The following is a 22,034-nucleotide window of genomic DNA, read 5'->3' as shown; positions in this document are numbered from 1 at the left end:
GGACTTAACCGTCCAGGAGTCCTTTACATTTTTACCTTTTTTTACAGTGGTACCTGTTACAGTGGTACCTCGGTTAAGAACTTAATTTGTTCTGGAGGTCTGTTTTAACCTCAAACTGTTCTTAACCTGATGTACCACTTTAGCTAACTGGTCCTCCCACTGCGCCACCACCGCACGATTTCTGTTCTCATCCTGAAGCAAATTCTTAACCCGAGGTAATATTTCTGGGTTAGCAGAGTCTGTAACCTGAAGCGTCTGTAACCTGATGCGTCTGTAACCCAAGGTACCACTGTAGATGGGACCTAGACCTGGGGAAAACTAGGTTCAAATCTTAACTCAGTCAAGAGGTTCCTCATGGGCCAGTCATACTGTCTCAGACCTACCTATGTCACAGGATTAGTGTGAGCATAAAAGGAGGACAAAACATGTACCCAACCTTGAGCTCACTGTTGGAAATCTGGGGCTTTAATGTGGTAGTAACAATGAGAATCCCTTCTGTTTTAAAAGTGGGTTGCAGCACCTTCTCAAGAACATAAGAAGAGCCCATCTTAACCACCTGAGGATCTTCAGGTTTACTGCACTGCATCTAACAATGGACAGCCATGGAAGCCCACAAGCAAAGCAAGATGGTAACTGCCCTTCTCCTAGCACCTGACACTCAGAGCACATTACCCCTGAACCATAATTTCCTACGGGTTGCCAGACACCAAAAAGGTGTGTAGGAGACAAAGGCAGAGCTCTCCTACTCTTCCTTCCACCAGCTTGTTCCAGCTTGCCACCAGGGGAATACCAGTCAGAGAGGAGGGCATCAGTGGACTGCTGACATGAGAAATGAATAGAGGAAATATTTTAGCTTCAACTAGCTACCTCATTATGAAGAACTGTTATATCGCTCCATACAAATTAAAAGGCGGCAGGGCAGAGGGAGCTAGGAAAACATTTCACCTACACAAACTTTGTTTATTGCCAATTCTGTCTTCCTAGCACCATTTCCATAGAAAATCCGCAGGTAATTTGGAAATCTGCCATGTTGCAAATGTGCTCACTTTATTTGCTACTTTATTACCGGTTGTTTGGCTCCAGGTAGCCTCAGACAGTTTCATGCAGCCTCAAGGACTCTGTTAATTTGAGTCTGAATGAAAAAGAAACACAGACTACGTGTAGGAGTAAATGTGTTTTTAAAAATAACATAAATGGGACATCTTGCAAAAAAATAAAAAAGTGATTTCACAGGACTGGGCAAGATGAGAAGAGGTGCTTTGGCGTGAAAATATTAAAAATGTCACTATGATGACAGATATTGTGAGGATACAGGCTGCACATAGAAAACGCATGGCCCCAACAGAAGCATTTTGGATGAACAGATTACAGAATGTGCCTTTGTGGATTTCAATAAGCCTACCTAAAAGTATGAAATAATATTCCAAATGGCTGGAATGGCAGAATCAGATACTGGTGGATTTCAGTGGCAGCTGTATTCGCAAGTGGACAACTACAGGAAAAGAGGAAAGTGGCAGATACACACACAGGTTGCATCATCCATGTGTCTATGCATCACTTAAACATGTCCACATTAAACATTGCCCATCAGACATCAGAGAGCAAACTGAGAGCAGACATTATTTAAGCAGCTTTTCATTAAAGATTATTGGGAAAATCCAATTTTAAACAAGTAAATAAATAGGTTGCACTCTAGGCTTTGGAATCCACAGTCTAGAAGGTAAAAGTTAAGTTAGGTCAAAGGCGACTGTGCGATTGCAGCGCTCATCTCACTTTCAGGCTGAGAGAGCCGGCGTTTGTCACGGTCATGTGGCCAGCATGACTAAACTGCTTCTGGCGCCACAGGACACGGTGACGAAAACCAGAGCGCACTGAAACGCTATTTACCTTCCTGCCACAGCGGTACCTATTTATCTACTTGCACTGGCATGCTTTCGAACTGCTAGGTTGGCAGGAGCTGGGACAGAGCAACGGGAGCTCACTCCATCATGGGGATTCAAACCACCGACCTTCTGATCAGCAAGCCTGAGAGGCTCAGTGGTTTAGACCACAGCATCACCCGCCACTGTCTATAACAGGAATGGGCACGCTGCTGTTCAGATGTTGCTGCACTCCGACTCCCATTATCCTTGACCATTGACAATGTTGGCTGGGGCTGATGGGAGTTGGAGTCCAGCAATATCTGGATGGACACAAGTTCCCCATTGCTTTATTGGGTTTTTTATCCCCATTGTTGCTGCTCTATGAGCACAACAGTGGCAGCCAAGTGGCTAAGGGAGAGTGAAGAAGTTTTATGTCACCTTTCCTGCGGACTGCCTCACATTAGCATTCTAGTCAATCTAGCTGGTAACCAGAAAGCTACACACTGTCATTTTAAAGGGAATAATGCATGAAAGTATAGCTTAATTTATTTGTCAAAATTCTAAAGCCTTTTAGCACATGATGGAAGTTGAAATATCAAACCAGATGTCTTTTACACTGAGGCTGAAATCTAAAAAGGTATTTATTCACAACTGCCAAATCAGTATATGCAAATCACTATCCATTTTAATTTATTAACTAAATGTTCTTCATGGAAATCAAATTGCAACCAATTCAACAGGTGGCTATTTGTCCCGTCCCCCCGTGCTTTCCTCTAAAACACAATTAATTATATAATGGTTAAAAGACAAATTTTCACATACTAATATACTTGTGTGGCATCTTCATTAGAATACTTCCATTATGTAAATTCAAATGTTGATTGTTTTCCTCTGTTACTGGATTATTATTGTGATTAAATTTATGCCAAGATGCATTATTCATTGGATTTAAAGCCATTATGTACATTTTATATGGACTGTTACAACTACAGTGAGATATGCATTGTGGACTTCCACGCTATTAGAGACTAACACAGTAACACAACAAATGTATTAAAGGGAACAGCCACAATCCAACATCCCTAATTCTGCATTTGATTGTAGTTGATGCATTTTGCAGTTCACTTTCAAATTATTTCAGAGCTCATAAATGCACCAAAACTTTAATTAAATGGGCAAATGTGAATAATTACCAATTAAACAATTTACTTAGTGGTTATGCTGATTTCAATAGCCATGAAAGCTCCCACAAGCACTTTCACCTTTGTGTCCAAAATGATAGCATGAACCACTTTCAGAAGAACTGAAAGATAAATTCAGGGCACTTATACCTTCCTTGTCCTACATAATTAGACAGATGGGCACCATATGAAACTTGTCACTGTTACTATCCTGTCTGAAAGAGTCATGTAACATGAAATGAAAAAAAAATATTGGGGACATAAAGAACCTAGAAATAAGGAAGAATCTCAATTAGAGGCTAATGGAGATTAATAGACTAATTAGAGAACTCTAATAGAGAGCTCCAGATAAACATGATTTTCTCCCATAAACAATTCAGAGGGAAGTGTTGGCAAACCGATGCCTACTTAATTTACCAACAATATGGCTGGTTATAGCCTGTGTTAATTATGATACTGGCTGCAGTGATGATGATACTGGGAAGAGCCACAGAAATTCAGTGATCTGAGTGCTGGGTTTCTGCTTAAAACCTTGGGAGACAATTCTACAAGTCCATTGATAAGTCACCCTGATGGTCAGTTGGACTAACAATGATGGTTATCATGCAGAATTGTAAAACACTTTGTATATAAACAATCCGATAAAAATAATAATCAAAAGGTGATTTTCTATTAATTTCTAGGCAGCTGTAAGCAAGTTACTGACATCTAAAGGCAGTATTCAGTACTGGGAAGAAATGTTGCTTCTTCTCTTGAGTTAGATTAAACCCTGCCGGGATCAAAAATATTTTCTTCTCTGAGCTGTTCATTATTAATTTTTCCAACCATGTGGCAATACAATACAATACAATACAATACAATACAATACAATACAATACAAGTATAAGTTGAAGGGCAGTTTTTGTTGAAGCAAAGGTGTCTGTTCTGGATGCAAAAACCATCTTGGTAGTCAAGATAACCCCACAATTAATTGGTAGTTGTTGTAGCATGGAGCTCATAAATGCTTATATTCACTATATATTCACCTAAACGGCCTCAGCCCAGTATATCTGAAGGAGCGTCTCCACAACCATCAATCTGCCTGGACACTGAGGTCCAGCGCCAAGGGCCTTCTGGCGGTTCCCTCACTGTGTGAAGCGAAGTTACCGAGAACCAGGCAGAGGACCTTCTCGGTAGTGGCGCCCGCCCTGTGGAACGCCCTTCCAGCAGATGTCAAGGAAATAAAAACTATCTGACTTTTAGCCCTCTTTAGGGAACCTTTTAATATTTGATGAATTGTTTTGCTGCAAGCCACCCAGAGTGGCTGGGGAAACCCAGCCAGATGGGTGGGGTATAATTATCATCATCATCATCATCATTATTATTATTATTATTATTATTATTATTATTATTATTATTATTATTATTATTATTTTGATATAAGCTCATTGGCTTGTTTTGATGTTATCCTTACAGTATCTGTGGTCTGCAGGTGCTGTCCACTGAGCCCAGAAAGGGGAACTCTCTCAAAGATTTGGGTATTTGCCACCTATGCCCTCATCTGGTTAGGTGGAGTGATGGGAAGTCCTGGCTAGAGTGACGCATGCTGCTTTGTGTATAAAGAATGTGCATACGTTTCCTTGGGTGCAGACAAGGCATCTCTTTGCTGTGGTGTCTGCCCCGTGCCTGCCAAGGCTAGGAGACCTGGCAGGCTGCTTTGTTGTAAGTCTACACCAGTGTTTCCCAAACATGGGTCTCCAGCTGCTTTGGAACTACAACTCCACCATCCCTAGCTAACAGGACCAGTGGTCAGGGATGTTGGGAATTCACAAAACAGCTGGAGACCCAAGTTTGGGAAATCCTGGTCTGTTGTTGTTGTTTAGTCGTTTAGTCGTGTCCGACTCTTTGTGACCCCATGGACCAGAGAACGCCAGGCACCTCTGTCCTCCACTGCCTCCCGCAGTTTGGTCAAACTCATGCTGGTAACCTCGAAAACACTATCCAACCATCTCGTCCTCTGCCATCCCCTTCTCCTTGTGCCCTCCATCTTTCCCAACATCAGGGTCTTCTCCAGGGAGTCTTCTCTTCTCATGAGGTGGCCAAAGTACTGGAGCCTCAGCTTCACAATCTGTCCTTCCAGTGAGCACTCAGGGTTGATTTCCTTCAGTATGGAGAGGTTTGATCTTCTTGCAGTCCATGGGACTCTCAAGAGTCTCCTCCAGCACCATAATTCAAAAGCATCAATTCTTCGGCGATCAGCCTTCTTTATGGTCCAGCTCTCACTTCCATACATCACTACTGGGAAAACCATAGCTTTAACTATACGAACCTTTGTTGGCAAGGTGATGTCTCTACTTCTCAAGATGCTGTCTAGGCCTGTCATTGCCCTTCTCCCAAGAAGCAGGCGTCTTTTAATTTCGTGGCTGCTGTCACCATCTGCAGTGATCATTGAGCCCAAGAAAGTAAAATCTCTCACTACCTCCATTTCTTCCCCTTCTATTTGCCAGGAGGTGATGGGACCAGTGCCCATGATCTTCGTTTTTTGATGTTGAGCTTCAGACCATATTTTGCGCTCTCCTCTTTCACCCTCATTAAAAGGTTCTTTAATTCCTCCTCACTTTCTGCCATCAAGGTTGTGTCATCTGCATATCTGAGGTTGTTGATATTTCTTCCGGCAATCTTAATTCCGGCTAGGGATTCATCCAGCCCAGCCTTTCGCATGATGAATTCTGCATATAAGTTAAATAAGCAGGGAGACAAAATACAGCCTTGTCGTACTCCTTTCCCAATTTTGAACCAATCAGTTGTTCCATATCCAGTTCTAACTGTAGCTTCTTGTCCCACATAGAGATTTCTCAGGAGACAGATGAGGTGATCAGGCACTCCCATTTCTTTAAGAACTTGCCATAGTTTGCCGTGGTCGACACAGTCAAAGGCTTTTGCATAGTCAATGAAGCAGAAGTAGATGTCTTTCTGGAACTCTCTAGCTTTCTCCATAATCCAGCGCATGTTTGCAATTTGGTCTCTGGTTCCTCTGCCTCTTCTAAATCCAGCTTGCACTTCTGGGAGTTCTCGGTCCACATACTGCTTGAGCCTTCCTTGTAGAATTTTAAGCATAACCTTGCTAGCATGTGAAATGAGTGCAATTGTGCGGTAGTTGGAGCATTCTTTGGCACTGCCCTTCTTTGGGATTGGGATGTAGACTGATCTTCTCCAATCTTCTGGCCACTGCTGAGTTTTCCAAACTTGCTGGCATATTGAGTGTAGCACCTTAACAGCATCATCTTTTAAAATTTTAAATAGTTCAGCTGGAATACCATCACTTCCACTGGCCTTGTTATTTGCAGTGCTTTCTAAGGCCCATTTGACTTCACTTTCCAGGATGTCTGGCTCAAGGTCAGCAACCACACTACCTGGGGTATACGAGACATCCATTTCTTTCTGGTATAATTCCTCTGTGTATTCTTGCCACCTCTTCTTGATGTCTTCTGCTTCTGTTAGGTCATTTCCATTTTTGTCCTTTATTATGGAAATCTTTGTACGAAATGTTCCTTTCATATCTCCAATTTTCTTGAACAGATCTCTGGTTCTTCCCATTCTATTGCTTTCCTCTATTCCTTTGCATTGCTCGTTTAAGAAGGTCTTCTTGTCTCTCCTTGCTATTCTTTGGAAATCTGCATTCAATTTCCTGTATCTTTCACCATCTCCCTCGCATTTTGCTTGCCTTCTCTCCCCCGCTATATGTAAGGCCTCATTGGACAGCCACTTTGCTTTCTTGCATTTCCTTTTCATTGGGATGGTTTTCGTTGCTGCCTCCTGTATAATGTTACGAGCCTCCATCCATAGTTCTTCAGGCATTCTGTCCACCAAATCTAAATCCTTAAACCTGTTCCTCACTTCCACTGTGTATTCATAAGGGATTTGACTTAGATTGTATCTTACCGGCCCAGTGGTTTTTCCTACTTTCTTCAGTTTAAGCTTGAATTTTGCTATAAGAAGCTGATGATCTGAGCCACAGTCAGCTCCAGGTCTTGTTTTTGCTGACTATAGAGCTTCTCCATCTTTGGCTGCAGAGAATATAATCAATCTGATTTCGATGCTGCCCATCTGGTGATGTCCATGTGTAGAGTCGTCTCTTGTGTTGTTGGAAAAGCGTGTTTGTGATGACCAGCTTGTTCTCTTGACAGAACTCTATTAGCCTTTGCCCTGCTTCGTTTTGATCTCCGAGGCCAAACTTGCCAGTTGTTCCTTTTATCTCTTGACTCCCTACTTTAGCATTCCAATCCCCTATAATGAGAAGAACATCCTTCTTTGGTGTCACTTCTATAAGGTCTTGTAAGTCTTCATAGAATTGGTCAATTTCAGTTTCTTCAGCACAAGTAGTTGGTGCATAAACTTGGATTACTGTGATGTTAAAAGGTCTGCCTTGGATTCGTATCGAGATCATTCTATCATTTTTGAGATTGCATCCCAGTATAGCTTTCGCCACTCTTTTGTTGACTATGAGGGCCACTCCATTTCTTTTACGGGTTTCTTGCCCACAGTAGTAGATATGATGGTCATCCGAACTGAATTCACCCATTCCCGTCCATTTTAGTTCACTAATCCTGGTCTACACCTTCTTTAATAAAGCATTAGAACTGATCACTCTGCTGTTTTTGACATCTTGAACCCAACCACTCCCATGAGCCCTCCTTTTGACCTGAGGTTCAGAACACAGTTCTTTAAAAGTACTGGCCGCAGCACATTAAAGAGAGTTTCACAACACAAATAATGAACCATATGCCTTTGGCATCTATGAACTCCCACTACCCTCAGTGGCATCAAGGATGCCAAAATGAAAACACTGAACTCAAATATGTTAGGAAGCCAACACAGTGTCCTCCAGATGTTGTGGACTCCAACTCCCATCAGCCCCAGGCAGCATGACCAAATGGCAAGGGATGGTGGGAACTGTAGTCCATAACATCCCAAGCATATCATGTTGCCTACTCTTGCCTTATACTGAGAGTATTAATCTAGCTAGGCCAGTGTAACTCAGGCTGCCTTTGGACAGCACTGTATTCTGTCTTCACAATTTCCACATTTTATGTGACCTGTCACATGACACAGAAGCCACTCAGCTTAGCGCTCATTTCCATGTTATTTGTTTGCAGGAACAAATCTGTTTGCAACCTTGTTAACCAAGAAAATCACTGGAGTTTTGCATTGTAAATTCATGCAATAAAACTTCAGGTGGTATTCCAGCATACAGTTCATCCCTGCCATGTAAAATTTAGCATGACATGGCACTATAAGTGATCCAAAAGCACCAGTTCCATAACTCAACCAGCAATGCAGTGCCAAAGGATTGTTAGAATCCAGGATAGAAAAACTGGCATTAGAATCAGGAAAACTGGCACAATAATCCTCATGTCTGAATGCTCTATAGGGTCTCAAGCAGGGATTTTCTCCACGACCATCTACCCAAGCCTCTTAGTTGGCATGCAGAAGAAGTGATTAGGCCCTTATAGTCCACCTTCTTTGAAAGTCTATGGAAAGTCTATCTCTTTCAAGATCTGGTTGCCCTTGGGAAGAAATTCTGCACTAGTGTTTAAGGGAACATGACCCTAGATTTTAAGTTTTTAGCCTTCTCCCCTCCCCATTCCCTATGAGTGGCTTGTCGGCATTTCTAGCCTTCTCTGCAATGATGGTCACCTTTGGTCTGCCTCAGATTGTTTCCACTCTGCTCTCTATTTAGAGCACACTGTGAATAAAGATTGCCTTGTGGGTCTAGGCCAAAAGTAATATAGTCCAAAATTCAGTTGCCAACAGCAGACAAGAGAGATGCCCTGGGAAGCCTACAAGCTTGGTGTTACAGTGACAGCCTTCTCCTGTTTGCTCCCAGCATCTGGCAATCAAAGGTTTCATATCTGAACATGGGGATCCCATTTAGTTGTCATTGCTAATAGCTGGTGATAAACCTGCCGATGACCCTACACTTCCATTGAATTGCAATGGGCAAATATCTACACACTTGTACAGACTTTCTGAAATGAGGTACAGTAAATGGAAGCTGGACAATCATCTAACCCCTTCTAGCACAGATTTCACAAGCCGCTTAGTGTTAGCACATAGGCTGCCTGAAAAGAATGGTGCTTGACATTTGCCTCATTTACACTTGGTCACTAAAATGGAGACTACTGGATATTGCCACAAGGATATGGCCTTTGTTAAATGTTTAAGTGGGTCAGTCACATACCTTGCTTGTTAAATCAGCACATTTCCTAAAGGTATGTTATAAAACAGTAGGCATTTTTCTTAAGAAAAACAGAGAGTTCTGGGTTTGTTTGTTTTTTTAAAAATATATCTTACAGTTTGTTGAAGAATTAAAAAATATAGAATGCTAAGGAGCTGTAGGCTAAGTTCCCACTTCCTTGACAGGGTGAGGGGCTACTGTATTTTAACTTCTCTATACACCCCTGAGAGTATTAAACCACTACAAACAAGTCTGTTTCTCACTAAGGGACAGCCCAACAGTTAAAAAACCATCATTTCCCTTACACTGAAATATCTCAAGTACATTGCTAATGGCTATTTTAGAGGTAAGGCAACATTTGTTAAGCACAAAAGAGGTGAAATCCTTCCCACCTTATCATAGGTTGAACTGTTAGTACTGGTAGAAGTTCTTGAGGAGGTTTAATGCAAATCAACTTCCTGTAGCTTGAAATATTTTTGTTGTTTGTTTATGCTTCAGTCTATGTTAGAATTAACACTATTGCCCACCTTCCTCCAAGTGCTGCATTACAATAGTGTCACCAATATGTAATAGGTGTGTAAGCAATGCTTTGGCTGGTAAATGACACCACATACAATCCTCCCTCCAATCAATGAATTATGGAAGAATTCCTTGCCTTCCCATGATCCCACTCCATCCATGATTCCATTCTCTGTCACACATCTATTTCTCCCCCACCCCCCGTCTTGTGTCACCCATCTCTCACTCTCAGCCTCTTTCACAGATGGATACAAGCATCATACAATATTATTTATATAACTCAGGGGTGGTGAGTCTATGGCCTGTGGGCCTAAACCAAGAAAACCTGATTAAAAATACATTAAACTTTCATTCTGGTAGAGGTAGAATAGAATGGAATGGGCTGAGTCTCTGAGCCTTTGGGGGAAATAATCGTTGAAAGTTTGTGTCTGACAATGTTTGTTCCTGACATTTCGCCAAGCTCGGAGACATCCAGTCCAGGATAATATTTTCCTAATTTCTCCTGATCAAAAAGCCAGAAGGAATAAGAACTTCCCAGCATTCACAGTGTTATACATATTCTAAAACTCAGGAGGAGCTTAGAAACGAGCTTTAGTTTAGGTTGTTCATTTTCCTCCTCTCTCATGTCAGAACTTGGTACATTTGCAAAATTCAAGCAAGGAGCAATGTAACATTCAGATGAGGGCTTGGCTTGGCATGGAGCAATTTTTGAACTGAGTTTTCCCATCCCCCATATGCCAACCAGTATTCTTCACCCATACTTCTTATCATTATCCCCCTGCTACGGGGATGATTAATGGCTGAGGTAAGATTTGATATGAACTCTTCTAACTAATTTTTTAAAAACATTATGACATGACACCAGTTAGGGATGGGTAAACCTGACAATTTCAGTTTCTTTTGGATTTTAAGTTTTAAGTCTTATATTTGGTTTATCCCATTTCCACATCAGTGCATAAACTTCTTCTTTTTTAAAAAAAAAAATCCTGCATAAAAATCTGTAAGCATTTCGGTTGCATCTTATATGCAAGCAATTTCCCTAAATACAATGCAATTTTTTTATGAATATAAGAATTTCAATGCACAATTTCCCCATGTGCAACTTTGGATTGGAGAACTGCATTGCAAAATTCAGAGAGATGTGAATTTTGATAGCCATGCTTCGGTTTACATGTTGGTTGGAGAAATACGAATTAGGTAGGTTGGCGTTAAAATTCAAACTGAACAGTTTTCTCCCCCATCCCTCATGCCAGTCTCTATAAATGTTACAAGTCAAATCAAAATTCACCAAGGAAGCTTTGCAACTTATAACATTTTACAAACTTTCACAGACCACCCTAACTTGAATCCCTTTGACTTGGGTTTCCTTTTTACTGCTGAATAAACTGGAGCTCCCCATTCTGTGCCAGACCAGACAACAAAGCCACATTCCTCACAAATGAAACCAAATGATTTACTGCAGACACTACAGCCTTTCCCAAGCATGCTGTGATCTCCAACTAATAAGATTTAACTGAACATGAAGAAGGAAGCAAGACTCCATGGCTGCATCAGGAAGATAGGTTCCAAAATGAATTATGATTATTCAGGGAAGTCTGACGTTTACCATTATTCATCAATAAAAATGGGTTTGGAACCAGAATGCTTTGCAAATGTTTTTAATTAAATAGATGCCTGCTCATGCTTTGTTTACAAAATGCCTTCTCCTGGGCAATTCCACAGGAAGGCATGCATCTAAGTGGATAGGATGTTTTGTGGTTTCCTTTATCAAAATGTCAATAAGTACTGCATTGGTAACCAAGAGAACAGAAGCCAGCCTTAAACAGACATCAATAATTGGTAGCAGACAGAGGTGGATCTTCACATGTATCACTTGGAAGCATTACATAATATGCATGTAAATGAGAATGTTTTTACTAGAGAAAACCTATTAAAAGATGTAGGATCAATACTGTTAGACCAGAAGAAATTGCGTTTTCTATCAGGAAATGCTCGTACCATTTAGACTGTCCTCCAACTCTGGCATCATTATTTATATTCCACACTGAAACTTCCTGATATTGTAACTTTCTCAAATGCACAGTGACTGTAAGTCTGCATTCTGCGTAATTAGAATGGAACTAATGGCTCGCAACTGGTAGCAAAATCCTAAACAGCCTCGGCATGGAAATAAATCCCGCTGATTTTTACTGAAACCTGCACCAAAAAAAAAGTATGTCGTGAATCGCCCTGCAATCTTCAGATGGAATTTTAAAGTAATAATAACCCAAGTTCATTTTATGCTGCAAGGAAGTGAGCAAATCTAAAATAGAGACCAATTGAAATGGTAGAATTCGGACAGCTAGCCTTGTGTTAAAATAGTTCTAGTAGATCTATTTATTGTCATGGTCAGTGGCTAGTACAATAAAATTATTTGGATGAGATATGGATTGCTGTGTACGTAGTGCTATACTAGGATATATAGAATTAGCCGTGCTAATATAGAAAAAAGAATGGAAAGGAAGTTGTGTAAGTGCTTCCAGATCAATTTTTAGTACCTAAATTAAAGTTCCCTAAAACTGAAATCCTACAACAATCCAAAGGCTCCAATAAATACTTGCAAACTATACACAGAGCTTTTTTGTGGGAGGAGAAAGAGAATGTTCCCCACAGAGGATACCAGAAGCAACAGGCAACCTCTGGAGACTTACGCAGGCATTCAGCTAAATGCATGATGGCACAAGCTGTGTAGGGGAACACACTCAGTCCCTAATAATAATAATCTAAATAATAATAATTTATTATTTATTCCACCCATCTGGCTGGGTTTCCCCAGCCACTCTGGGCGGCTTCCAACAAAATATTAAAATACAGCGGTCTGTTAAACATTAAAAGCTTCCCTAAAATTAAGAGCTTCCCTAATGTCCCCATTCCAGTCACTCCACCCCCAAAACTTCCCCTATTGAAAAGCAAGGTTTATGCGTTCAGCTAATTCAGCTGCTTAGCACAATGCCTTCCGAAATTGTACATATTCTCCCTTGAAAAAACACACGGGGAAGCTTTCTGATTCACATCACAGTTGGCGTTTGATACGGCGAGGCCTGACAAATTCAGGATGACGGAGCATGAAGCTCAACGTCGTGCCTGATACGGGATTATGATTATATCTCCAGTGGTTATCAGTAAGGATCCAAGCAACTCTGAAGCTGATTCCATGAGCTCAACTGGGGCTGTTTTGTGTTTTGTTTGTTGCTAACAGAAGGTCCCCAAGCCACAAAGTGGAGGGTTTCTTATTTACCAAAGTTCCATAATGTTTAATTATGATAAATTCAAAGTTAAGGAAATTTTATTAAGTGTTACAAATTGAATGAAGAATAAGCAAACAAAAGGAGAGATTACATAGTCAAAATAATGCACCGTATGCAGCATTTACACATTCACAATCTCAATGGTTGTTGTTTTTTATTCCTAGAGTGTGTGTCCAGAACGTCACAGAGGTTGTAACAGTATAAGAACACAACTTTTTTTCACATGGGGGAGGGAGTTGCCATGCTGCATAGAAATACAGTGGTACCTTGGTTTAAGAACAGCTTAGTTTATGAACAACTTGGATTAAGAACGCTGCAAACCCGGAATGAGGTGTTTTGGTTTGTGAACTTTGCCTTGGAAGCAGAACATGTTCCGCTTCCTGTTGAGTGTAAATTGAGTCCCCCGCTGCTATGGGAAAGCATGTCTTGGTTTAAGAACGCTTTGGTTTCAGAATGGATTTCTGGAACAGATTAGGTTTGTAAACCAAGGTACTACTGTAATCAGGTTTGGCCAAATTTCTTGACATCCTTCATTCATGAGTCATTTCCCCCCAACAAGGCCACATCCCATACATGGGTGTATCATTTCTCAAAAGAGCCACTATCAGAGAGTTTCAAAATGTGGGCAATTTCTATGTAAGCTGCAACCATCCAAAAAAACAACTGACTCTTCATTGTGCTCATCACCAAGTAATATTAGCAGCATTAGAGAGAAACAAGACCTTCTGGGGGTGTTAATGCTGTGAGCCCCTCCACTGTAGGTTCAGGTTGTGTATATGTGTAAATAAACTGTATATCATAAAAAACACCACAGTTCCCACTGTCCTTTATTCCAAGGAAACTGAACCCTGAATAAATGCCTGGAACCAGTGGCGTAGCATGGTGGGGGGATAACCCCAGGCACACTTTTTTTGAGTGGATGCAACCAGGCGCCCCCACAACAGGTTCCCACATTGAGGGAAGCCATGGCTGGGTCAGGCCTGACCTAGGGGCAGAAGTGGCAGGCTCCAGTGCGTAAATGCACCTACTCTAGGCTGCAATAGGAGTCACTGTGCCCCTGCCCAGAACCCCTGGAATCCTGACTGCTCAGAGGTTGGAGTGGTATGCAACAATGCTGTGGGCTGCGATGAAAGTTAGTAAATTCAATTGGTTTAAATAAGTACTCTGTCTCTGCCTTACTTGTATATAACCCTCCCTTCCTTCTACACATCTACTCAGAAGTAAATGCCACTCAGTTTAATGGAGCTTACTTCCAGGCAAGTGGGTACAGTCATACCTTGGTTCTCAAATGCCTTGGTCCCCAAACACCTTGGTTACCAAACACCGAAAACCCAGAAGTAAGTGTTCTTGTGAATGTTTTTCAGAAGCCGAACGTCCGATACGGTTGTCAGCTATTGTTTCCAGGGCACCTGTGCCAATCAGAAGCTGCGCCTTGGTTTTCGAACAGTTCAGAAGTCAAACAGATTTCCGAAACGGATTAAGTTTGCTGCTTTTGTTTTTGAGGCCTTTTCGGTTTTTGTGACCGTGTGTAACCCAGTTCAGCTACTGATTGATTGATCAATTGATTGATTGTGTGACTGCGGAAATGGATAAAAGCCCCCCATTGAAACAACGACTATCATCAGTGCAGATAAGGAAAAAAAATATTTTTATCATCGACAATACTGTCTTATTTATTTTATAGTAGAGTACATTGATTATTGCTTTCATTTTATGAATCAATGGTCTTTTTAGATAGTAAAATTCATGTTAAATTGCTGTTTTACGGGTTGTTTTTAAAAGTCTGGAACCGATTAATCCGTTTTGAATTACTTTCTATGGGAAAGCGCGCCTTGGTTTTAGAACAGACTTCCGGAACGGATTAAGTTTGAAAACCTAGGTACAGTGGTACCTCGGGTTAAGAACTTAATTTGTTCTGGAGGTCCGTTCTTAACCTGAAACTGTTCTTAACCTGAAGTACCACTTTAGCTAATGGGGCCTCCCGCTGCCACAGCACGATTTCTGTTCTCATCCTGAAGCAAAGTTCTTAACCCAAGGTACTATTTCTGTGTTAGCAGAGTCTGTAACCTGAAGTGTCTGCAACCCAAGGTACCACTGTATTATATTACGGCCTAACCAACTAACCACTTCCTTCAGCGCAAGGGTTTACACTTGTGCAATGGAAAGTTCTCCTCCTTCTGCTAAATCTCTCCTGGGGTTTTCCCCAACACTCTGTGACAGAATGGTGGAGGATGCAGGGTGCACAGAGGAAGTGGAAATCTTTGCACTGGTGCAACAAGATATTTGGATACCACCCAGTGCGTTGTCCAACTCCCATTAAACTAGAAGTTGTGGCTTTGGAAATCGGAAATGAAAAGCGCTGAGCTTTGAAGTGTCGTAAGGTTTTAAAAACTATTATTTTCAAATTCCAGTAATGCAGACTACAGACTAAATTGGAAGAGGGGGAGTGGAACAAATGCAAACCTTGACAAGGTATCAATATCCCTCTTATTTTGCCATTGATCGTTACATCGCACCATTTGACTTGCGTCACCAAAACAACCCTGTAGTTTTACACCGCTAACAGAAAAAGAACCCCATAAGTTGGTGCTTATACTGTCACTTTAGTCTTTGTCATCGAGAATGCAAGATATTCTTTCATCGAAACGGTGTCATCGAGACAGTCTATTCTACATAATTACACTATGGCAACTGAAACCAGCTGTCAGCCATCTCAGTACATTAAGTACTGATAGATATCTTAAGAAAAGTCAATGTTTCAAATACATCAAGAACATCCTTACTTTTCATCTGAATGCTTTTGTACTTAGCGACCTGGAAAAATATCAAGATGCACATAAAATACTGAATAAAATTCAACTTTTAAAAACCCAGCACCCCAGAAATCCTTCAAGAAAGGTTAATTAAAATGCAGATTTCTATGTAATTATAACTCAGCGCATACTAGCAGCTTTAGTTTCCTTTTTAAAAATAATAATAATAATAATCAGTTTCTCATATTAATGATTCCCTGTATCATTTTGCTTCTGAACTCTGGCAGATGATTTTTGGCAACAATTTGCAGTGGCATGTAGGTGACATCTATCCTGTATCGAAAATTAAAGACACTATCTTGAAGCCCCACTTATTAAAATTAAATGTAGCAGTTTTAAATGGCATGCATGAGCGCGCATGGCTTGTGCAAATGAGGACAGACTTTCACACACAGTCTCCAATTTGCATGCACAATTTGAGCTGTCATTTTGAGAACAGGCCCTCTTGCGTCTAACGTCTGTGTTTCATTACATTTTAAATCTTAAATGAAAGAATTAAACACAAAACAGAGGAAAAGGGGAGAGAGGAGAGAAGAAAGCAGAAATAATAAATAATTTGAGGGAGAGGGAGAGAGGGAGTAAGAAAGAGGTGGGGCGGGGGAGAAAGATGGAGGATGAAAGACTTGGTGAAAGCAGGAACAGTAGACCAGAGGAATGGAAAGCAGGTAAATAAGGGAATGAATTTGAGGGGGCGGGGGGAGTGGAAGGGAAGGAATAAGACATTTGGAAAGAGAAAAGGTTAAAATACTAGATCAATCAGAATATTAAAGGGGTAATACCTATTATTAGGAATAACTGAAACGACGCAAAATAATGAGCAAGCTTTCAAGTTATCCATAAGACTTCTTTATGCTGGATACAAAGCAAAAAAAGCAAAAATAAAGAGGAAAGGAGAGGAGAAGATGGGTATAATGCTAGAGCCCCAAACTGCACAGTTTGTAAGTCTTAGGATGGTGTGCAGGTGTTAGGCAGACTTAATCTGCACTCTTATACACATTCATCTGAGAGAGCCACTTCCGACCACAGGAGGAGGTGGTGTTGCGGGCTCATGCCCCCAACACGCCCGCGGTGGCTGGTTTGCAGCCCTGCGCGATCTGGGGGAATCCTTGGGCTGCATCATCCCCGGAGCCAGCCAATTGGCTGGCTTGGGGGTGTGTGGCTTGCCCCATTTAAGGCAAGCGCGGCCCAGGATCGCCCTCTTTCGGACGGTTCAACTGACTGGTTTTCCCACCCGCCCACCCTTCAAGGTTTCCTTGCTATGGACCTCAGTTGGTCGCCATTAAGGGGCCTGGTAGGAATATTTTCCACTTGGCAAATTGGCACCGGCCATTTGGTTTTCGCCTACCTCACAGCAAATCATCACAACTTCCCTGGTTTTGGCGGTTCGGCATTGGTATTGTTATGTAGATGAGTTGGGGGGGAGGAGCGCCATCACCTCCACCTAATATTGAAGGGTAGTTCAGTAAAGGATTCTGGGGTGTGTTGCCTCGTCCAAAGCCTATGGAGATCAGGGCCTAAAGCACGCCCCCGAGCGGTGACCCCGGGGGAGTTACCTAGTTGATGTGCATCAGCAGGGCTCCCCCCGCTGGTGTTAACCCTTGCCGGTCTTCATGCCATCAGGCTGAAGCCGGATAGAATGATAGGACCAATGGCTAAGCCAATACCGCTCTTACCTGTAACCAATAAAGTTGTGGCCAATTTTAGCCCGTTAACCTTATTTATGGTGTTCTGTGCCGTTATTTACCACTGGGGGGAGGCGGGAACTTGCCATGCAATAAGCTGCACTGAAACCAATGAGAATCACAGAACAATTCAAACCCTGGTTGAGGAGCAAGGATCCCTCAGCTGCAACTGTGCCTAGGCCACTGTTGTTGGCCAAGTACAGAAAGTAGAGGGCAGGCCAATCATTGTACCAGCCTGGACCTGGAACAACAATCTGGTCCAGCTCGGCCTCTGTATAATGAAACAGCAGTGGGTCTGACTCGGGATCCAATGGGTCCCTAAGACAGCTCAATCAATCAATCAATCTAAGGGGGCAAAGGAAGTGGGAAAAGATGCTTCCTTCTGACGAGTGACTTCTGCTGTGGGCTCACAGCCTGCTGTAGGGAACTGGCAGTGAGTGCAGGGGCAATTACATCTCCCTGACTTCCTGTCCCAGCCCTTTCTGTTTCCTTTCCACTTCCTCACTCTCTCCACTTGGTTTTCTCACACACGATACACCCCTCAGGCAGTGCTGTGCAGTGATGATGATGATTATTATTTTGTGGCAGAACAGTTAGGACCAGAGGTGCCATCTTGCAAGGCTGATTGAGCGGGGTCCCGACATCATACATGTGAGCATCGCACCTCATCCCTAAGCTGGGCAGAAGCTTCCTGGGCTTTGGGAAGGAGGCGTCATCATTCAGCCCGGACACTGAGGTCGAGCGCTGAGGGCCTTCTGGCAGTTCCCTTGCTGTGAGAAGTGAGGTTACAGGGAACCAGACAGAGGGTCTTCTCGGTAGTGGCGCCTGCCCTCCCTGTGGAATGCCCTCCTAGCAGATGTCAAGGCAATAAACAACTATTTTACTTTTAAAATACAACTGAAGGCGGCCCTGTTTAGGGAAGTTTTTAATGTCTGATGCTGTATTGTTTTTAATATTCAGTTGGAAGCTGCCCAGAGTGGCTGGGGAAACCCAGCCAGATGGGCGGGGTATGAATAATAAATTATTATTATTAAATTATTATAAAGCCCTGCTGCCTCCTTTCCAAAGCCGAGTGGGCTTTAGAGAGGTGGCGATAGGGCTCTTGGACCCTTTAGGGACTAGCCTAGTTCCCATAGTCCATTGACCGCATGCCACTGACCTCAGGATATCTGGGCTACAGCACATGAAGGATAGGCCCCACTGACATGACTGGGAAGTAAACCAGAGCACGGCACCCATATTCTCACTTGGTTCCTTCCGCTCTTACGCTGAGCAAACATTTGCTTTTTAACACGGCTTGTCTCCAGTGAAAGCATGAATAAATTATGATACCTTCAAGCTTCTCAGCAAAATCATTTCTTTACACGTCTGATCTTCTGTAGCAGGCTATGTAGTGACAAAATGCATGCTTGTTGCTTCTCCCTCCCTCTCCCAAACAAGCATTCGCAGTACGGGGAACCTCAAAGTTGTCTGTCACCTATTGAGCGAACACAACAGAAATAGGCTGTTTGCACATTATGGTGAATCTTGACTAGAAAGGACCCGGCAGAATAGTCTGCATGCTTTGGAAAGTAGGGCTGTGTAAATCCCATTGTATGAGAAGTAACGAAAGGAAGTTCTGGCCTAGGCTTTGCAGAAATGTGGAAACCTAGCACAGTGTCGCCAAAGCCAGTGACATCCTTTCCCTCAAGGAGGCTCAAGGCTCATTGCGCCTGGCAATTCAATTACCCTCTCAACCCAGAAAGGCGCCCCCCCAACCCCTTTCTTGCCAAGTTGAGGTCTACAGGCAATGAAATGTAGAAGAGACCACATTGTGCAAGACCTGCAAATATCTAAAATGCCCCAGGCTTGAGAGAACAAGAATCCCTGACCTTTTATGATTGCTACAGTAGTTTCCCAACAAAACACACAATATACAATAAAGCCCCTTAAATACCTGACAAAAGAATGCATTTGCTATACTCCACCGTCCAAAGAACTTGCAATAATGAAAACTCCTTCAATGAAAACCTGAGAGTCACACACCTTCCCGGTTAGTGAGAGAGCATGGACAGAAAGGGATGGTATGTAGCAGGAATCTGAGTATTGCCTTCTCTGTCTCTGATATACACCTTTGGACAATGCATTCAGGGCTCAATTAAGCCATACTGAGGCCCTAAACTACATCAATTTTAAGAGGCCTGTAGCAGAACACAGAGACACACAAGAAAATGTGCATTATTCTAAAAGAAAGGACCATGAAAATAGAAATAACTAACTTGTATATCTGCATATGTGCCAGGATCTAGGCAAGATGCACCTAAAAAATATCAAATGGAAACATATATATATTTTGCAAACTCTATGTGCATATGAAATACTTTAAACAAAAATATCTTATGATTTCCTACTTGGCATATGTGAAGAGAGTTTCAGTGTCTATTTTAGAGTGTTTCCCTTGCTTCCTTTCTTTTCTAAACCAATGAGTGACACTTGAAATTGAGTTTAAAGGTTGTATTTAGAGCCACATCGTAATCTGAAGCAAGAAACTTTATCATAGCTCACATGTAAATTCACTCTGACTTCACATACTTAAAAGTCCTATTCATACATGAGCACAGGCACTGATTCCTAGGGGCCAAGACAGTTTCAAGCCCCCTAATATACTTTTTGAAGGGACTGGGCCCTCTCAATATTCAGACGACGTCGTGTGTCTGATGTCAGGACATCATGCAACATTGCATCGCGTGCGCGCCCTATCCTCTGGAACGGCTGGCGCCTCTGCGCATGAGCCACATGGAGGGCTAATACCACTGGGCTTTGGCACCTCCTGACATGAGAACTAATTGTGGTCCCATATTAGACCTTTCTAAGAATTGATGCTTTTGAATTATGGTGCTGGAGGAGACTCTTGAGAGTCCCATGGACTGCAAGAAGATCAAACCTCTCCATTCTGAAGGAAATCAGCCCTAAGTGCTCACTGGAAGGACAGATCCTGAAGCTGAGGCTCCAATACTTTGGCTACCTCATGAGAAGAGAAGACTCCCTGGAAAAGACCCTGATGTTGGGAAAGATGGAGGACACAAGGAGAAGGGGACAACAGTGGACGAGATGGTTGGACAGTGTTCTCGAAGCTACCAGCATGAGTTTGACCAAACTGTGGGAGGCAGTGGAAGACAGGAGTGCCTGGCGTGCTCTGGTCCATGGGGTCATGAAGAGTCGGACACGACTAAACGACTAAACACAACAACGAAGTTACAAGGCTGCCAGAATAGCAGCAAAAACTCACCACCAATGCACATGCTTATTAGAGAAAAGACTAAATGATTCAAGGTTTCTGAAGATCTAGACCTCTAGACCAGGGATAGTCAACCTTTTTATACCTACCGCCCACTAATGCATCTTTCTTGATGGTAGAATTTCCTTACCGCCCACCAGTGCTCGATGGAAAGCGGATTCAGCTTGTGCCGTAGAACCCCCTACAACCTACCTAGAATTCTGAAACGCCCACTAGTGGGCGGTAGGGACCAGGTTGACAACCCCTGCTCTAGACAGCTAATGCTAGACAAATAATACTGATTATTATTAAGGGAAGAGGAATGTGTGCAGAAACCCAATACTCAGTTCCAGTCTGACCCAACGTAAAATTCAAAAGCACAAAGTATTTGCCTGAAAAGGTTCAGAAGGTTTGGTTTTTGATTTGCAACACACACACACACACACACACACACACACCCCACAGTCAAGGCTGAAACTGAGTGCCTTTCAATGTTTTCTTTTGTTAGTTCCATTCCATCCTATTAACTGAAGTAGGTGTTACTTATTAGCACTCTCATAGCTAGGTTTGCCATTAAACAAGAAAAAAAGTTTTAGTTGAAGGAATCTTTTGGAACAAAACAAAAACACAAAAACTGCATTGCCACTGTCCTCATAAAAGGCCCTGCACTTCAAGGTTTCATTCAAGGTGCTTTAAAAAAAAAATCTCTCTCAAGTTAACTAAAAACGAAACTAGAAAAAAATCTCGGCTCTCCTCCTCCAGCACATCATTCTGGCGTGGGTTCCACAAACCATTTAGCTTATTTTACATTAGCGGAGCTCTCTGAGGACAAGACATTATCTTCTTAAGAGAAATAAAATAAAATAAAGCTGCAGAAGCCTAGTAAACTTCTGTAGTGAATCTTACGCCACAAACTGCCTATTTGTGTGGTTTTTTTTTAAAAATTAATTAATAGTATCAATTAAGAAGGTCCATCCAAAGCCAACAGTTTTATGCAAAGAAAAAGATATATAATTACTTGAAAAGGCAGACTGAACACATACACTGGCTATACACTTATTGCACAATATCTCCACAGGAAAGTAGCAAGAATAATTATGCAATTAAGAAAAGACTGCTAAATTTTATAATAGCTGCTTCTAAACATTATTTCATTAAGCTACATACAAAGATAAGGGCTGTAATTCAATCATACAAAAAGAAATGCAGCCACGGCA

The 22,034-nt window shown here is 42.1% G+C and overlaps 1 protein-coding gene across 6 annotated transcripts in view; it reads right to left on the bottom strand.

Annotated features, from left to right (window-relative positions):
• The window catches only part of DPYD (dihydropyrimidine dehydrogenase), a 495,490-nt gene that overhangs the window by 338,277 nt on the left and 135,179 nt on the right, over positions 1-22,034 (bottom strand). The gene's annotated exons all lie outside the window — the stretch shown is intronic.

This window comes from Podarcis gaigeae (genome assembly GCF_964106915.1).
Source record: "Podarcis gaigeae genome assembly, chromosome: 6".
In the NCBI taxonomy this organism is placed as follows: domain Eukaryota; kingdom Metazoa; phylum Chordata; class Lepidosauria; order Squamata; family Lacertidae; genus Podarcis; species Podarcis gaigeae.
Note: the sequence above shows the minus strand (reverse complement) of the source record. Positions and strands in the feature narration are given on the sequence as shown.